Source organism: Heterocephalus glaber, unplaced genomic scaffold (genome assembly GCF_053883595.1).
Source record: "Heterocephalus glaber isolate CG9 unplaced genomic scaffold, H.glaber_assembly_v1.0 deba00000943, whole genome shotgun sequence".
Taxonomy (NCBI): domain Eukaryota; kingdom Metazoa; phylum Chordata; class Mammalia; order Rodentia; family Bathyergidae; genus Heterocephalus; species Heterocephalus glaber.
In genome coordinates, this window is record NW_028258175.1 from 11406498 (window position 1) to 11411572 (window position 5075).

Below are 5075 nucleotides of genomic sequence, written 5' to 3' on the forward strand. Positions count from 1 at the left end.
AATTACCCAATCTCAACAACAGAGAAAAAGTAGACTAAAAAAACCAAAATGAACAGAGCCTCCGTGACTTGTAGGACTAAAACAGAAGATCTAACATTGATGTCATTGGAGTCCCAAAAGAAAAAGAGAAGCAAGATGGATCTGGAAGAGAAGGGCTCATGCTGCCAGGGGCTAAGATCTGTGTCTGCAGTGTCTTCAGCCTTTCTACAGCTCCTGTCACGTCTGCTGCTTCTTTGTGCACAGCCATTTCCTCATCTCAGATCTGGGCTACATATCTGCTACAAGGAGCCCTGAGTTTCTAGCTTTTGTCCCCTTTGATAAGTCTCTGAAAGCAGTCATAAGTGAGATATCATTGATCCACTCCTATACATAGAGGGTGGAAGCTGTTAGCAAAAGAGAGGCCTGGATACAGGGCAAACAAAACCTGTGGCCCATGAAACTGCTTTAAAGACATGAAACCAAGGCAAAGCTTAACTACTTTTCTCACACCTGTTTAATCATCATAACAAAGTGTTCTTAAGGAACTGGATAATGAGATTTCTCAGCCTCAACACCGCTGACATTATGGGCCGGATACTTCTCCACTGTGGGATGCTGCCCTGTGCATTGTAGGATGTTGAGAAATGTCCCTGGTCTCTTTACCCTAAGGTCCCAGTGGCAGTAATCCATCTTCCAGTTATAAGGACCAAACACATCTGGTTTACTCCTGGTTGAGAGTCACTGCAGAAGACCATGGTGAGATGGGAGCTCTGAGAGAATTTTCCAGAAGCTGTCATCATAGTGGACATATTGAAGGATAGGAGGAATAACGAGAAAGACGGAGAAAGGAAGGGAAACATGGGGGGTGAGGTGGTATAATGCCTCCAGCCACTCCAACTGCATTCTCTCATTAGCCCGTTGGTATCGATTAATTTATCATATGATCTAATTGTCACCTTGGAAGAAAGCTAGGGCCCCAGGGCATATGAAACAGAATGAGACTTATGAATTCATCAGAGTGGTCATGTGGAGAAAGAAGGAAAAGACTAAAGATTCAAGCTCCTTAAAGGAGGAGGGAGGTGATGGGAATTCAACATCAGTGGCAGCAATGTGGCAGTGCTAGACTGTGCTCCTTGTGTCTGGCACCAAGTATCCGAACTAACAAGAGTGATTTCTAGTAATTCAAAGTTGTCGTTGGGATTTCTCAGATTCAGAATAACTTGATTTTCCCCCAAGCCTTCAGAAGTGGGTAAGGGAAGATCTTCTTATGTCCATTTGCAAATTTAAAACTAAGATCCATACTAGGAAATAGAGGCTCTATTGCGTAGGCACTAAAAGTGTGGGTCTCTGGCTTCCACTCCTGACTCTTCCACTTACTAGTTTTTTCATCTTGTCCAGTTACCTAACCCTTCTTGTGTAAAATGAACCCAATTGCCCAGGTGAAATAGGCTGAAGTGAGAATTAAATTGGCAAATGTGGGTGTCACTTAGCAAGCACACAATAAAAGGTAGCAGCTATTGTTATCAGTTATCATTGTTGGCCCCAAAGGCTCACAGCCAGTGAATGGTAGATCAGATCTTTCAATGTAACTTTGGAGAACAGCATTACTTTACTATTCTGTGATGACTGTGACTGAGCAGGGGCATGAAGGTTGATTAGTAAGGAGTCTGGTACTTTACATTATCTTAGTTAATCTCACCATAACAATAAGAATCAGTCAATAATATTATCATTTCACAGGTGAAAACCATCTGAGACTTGGAGAAGTCAACTTCCCACTGTCACTCAAGACAAGGATAGGAAGAGTTTGTATTATTTTGTTCTTCTTGGTAAGGACTTCCTGCCAGTACTTGTTGGCTCCAGAGCCATTGCCATGGTCCTTGTTTCTTGCCCTTTTCCTGATATATGGCTTCTTGTTCCTCTGCAAGGGATACATTTCCAGATCCCCCAATGGGTGCCTGAAACCACCAATAGTACTGAGTCAGATATATGTATATAGCACTCTGCTTTTTTCCTGTTTGCTGTACAACATTGCCACATACACCAGAGGTAATTTTTTTCCATGTTTTATGCACTGATGTGTCCTTTACATCACTATTCATACACTTTGAGGACATTATTAAGTAAAATAAATGTTTCTTAAATGCAAACACTTTGATATTGGAGCAGTCAATCTGATAACCAAGATGGCTACTATCAGGTGGATAGCATATACATTGTGGATACACTGCACAAAAGAATGATTAAAATCCCACTGAGCTACATCCCCAGTCTTTTCTTTATGTTTTATTTTGAGACAGGGTCTAGCTAAGTTGCTGAGGCTGGGCTCAAATTTGGAATTTTCCTGCCTCAGCCTCTCAGCCTGAGGCACCACCACACCCAACATCATTACTTTTTGTTGTTGTTGTTGTTAAATTATTTTGTTGGTACATTTTAGGTATACGACACAATTATATTTCTCATTGGGAATTGTACCTTTACATAATGCATCTTGGGTCTTATTTTTTCCCCATTCCTAGCCCTCCCTTCAACCCCTCCACCCTTCCCTATTTACAAAGAATTTATTTCCATTTTTTCCATTTCTCATTATTTTTCCTTTCCCTTCTTTCCTTTCCCCCGCCCCTCCCACTACCCCTACCCCTACCCCTTTGGACCTTTTCTTCCTATTTTGCATTATTGATTATTCATTCTAATCATAGGTACATTTTAGGTATACAATATAATGACATTCATCATTGGAAATTTGCACCTTTACACAGTCTCTCTTGGTTCTTATTTTTCACCCTTGCCCAGCCCTCCCTTCAACCCCTCCAGTCCTCCCTATTTACAAAGATTTTGTTCCTATTTTGCCATTTTCTCATATTCATCCCATTCCCTTCTATCCTTTCCCCTAGCCCTCCCACTTCCTTCCCCTTTGCCCCTTTTCTTCCTATTTCACATTACCTATTATACATTTAGTCCTTATTTACACTTTCAGTTTCTCACACCAGAGAAACTATTCGGTATTTATACATGTGTGTCCTATTTATTTCACTTAAGACTATCGCCTCAATATGCATCCACTTAGCTATAAATGTCTCTGATTTCTCATTTTTTATGGCTGAGTAGTACTCCATTTTATTTTTTAAAAATCACATTTTCTTTATCCAGTCTCCAGTTGATGGGCATTTGGGCTGTTTCCAAGTTTTAGCTATCACAAACTGTGCTGCTGTGAACATGGACACACATATATCACTGTGGTATGATTCTTTTAATTCTTTGGGGAAGATCCCCAGCAGTGGAAGAGCGGGGTCAAATGGGACTTCCAGTCCTAGTTCTTTGAGGTATCTCCATACTGATTTCCACAGTGCTTACACCAGTCTACACTCCCACCAGCAGTGGAGCAGGGTTCCTCTTTCCCCACGGCCCCATCAGCATTTCTTATTGATTGATTTCATGATAGCAGCCATTCTTTCTGGAGTGAAGTGGAATCTCAGCGTTGTTTTCATTTGCATCTCTCGAATGACCAGTGATGTTGAACATTTTTTCATGTATTTATTTGCTATTTCCACTTCTTTGTCTGAGAAATGTCTGTTCATTTCAGATGCCCATTTTTGGATTGGGTCTTCAAATTTGGGAGGTCTGATCTTTTTAAGTTCTTTATAGATTCGAGATAGTAGACCTCTGTCTGAGGAAGAGCAGGTGAAGATTTTTCCCACATTGTGGGTTGTCTCTTCACACTGCTGGTGGTTTCTCTTGCTGTGCAGAAGCCTTTTAATAAGAAAAGATCCCACTTGTTGATTGTTTGTGCTAGTTCACAGGCAACTGAGGTTTTGTTCATAAAATCTTTTCCTACACCAATGTCTTCAAGGGTTCTACCAAACCTCTGTTCCAACTGGTTCAGAGTTTCTATTTTAATATTTAGATCTTTAATCCGTTTCGATTTTAGTTTATTTCATGGCGAGAGATATAGGTCTAGTTTTAATCTTTGGCAAGTTGAAACCCAATTTTTCCAGCACCATTTATTAAAGAGGCTAGCTTTCCTCCAGTGAGGGTGTTTGGCTCCTTTGTCGAAGATGAGATGGCTGAGTGTGTCTGGCGTTGTTTCTACATCTTCCAATCTGTTCCACTGGTCCTCAGGTCTGTTTCTTTGCCAGTACCAAGCAGCAGCATTTCTTTTTATCTTAATAGCAACCCTATCAGGTAACTGCCATTTTTGCCTCCAGTTTGCATATGGCAACACTGACACTGATGAGAACTGATCTGGTTAAGGTCACATAGGACTCTTCAATCCAGTTTCCCTGGTCTTCACTGTGTGAGATCTTAACATGCTGACAGATCATGGTGTTCCCTTAGAAAACCCTCCTGTGCATGACTTAAAGCTCTAGCACCCTGCTAGCTTTAGAAGTTAGGTGCCAGGGGCATGGTGACCCCTCACTGGCACAAGTTTGGCAAAGCCTCAAAGCCTCTGTCCACTGACCTGCAGTTTCCCCTGCACACAGAGTGTCAACTTCAGAGAGAAGACAGTGGTACCTCAACCCCACATTACTCTGGGAACTGGTCTCTTAGATCAGGATGCAGAGACTCTTGGAAGACAAGGCTGTTAAGGAGAAGGAAGCCTCCGGTGTCCAAGTACTCAGGACATCTGGAACTTTCCTGAACAGGACAGCTCATTCCTCCATCCTCACTCAGCCACTAGATTGCCTATCTGCTGGCCTCCTGGCTGTTCAGCTTTTGTCATCCTTGCTGCTGGCGGAACTGGTCTTATCTGTGCATTGATGAGTCATGGTTTCTGTACATCTTAGTGTTTTCTCCCTGCGGGGAAGATGCCAGTAAGTACCTTCACTCTCACAGCTCTTAATATTCCATGCCTCCCTCTCAGGACTATTTCTGAAGCTCTTAAAGAAAATTGAACTTCTTGGCAGTTGGAGTGCAGTAGCTGAGTGGGGAGAAAGCATGTGGGTTTGGAGGAATGTTCTCATGGTTAACTGATTGGAACAAATGTTCCAATGTCTCTTCCTCTGCTTTTGACAACTTGAGTACCTGGAATGTTCTGGATGTTACACACAGGGTGCGAGAATTACTGGCTTCTGATACTGTACAAATCAAGGGGGAAA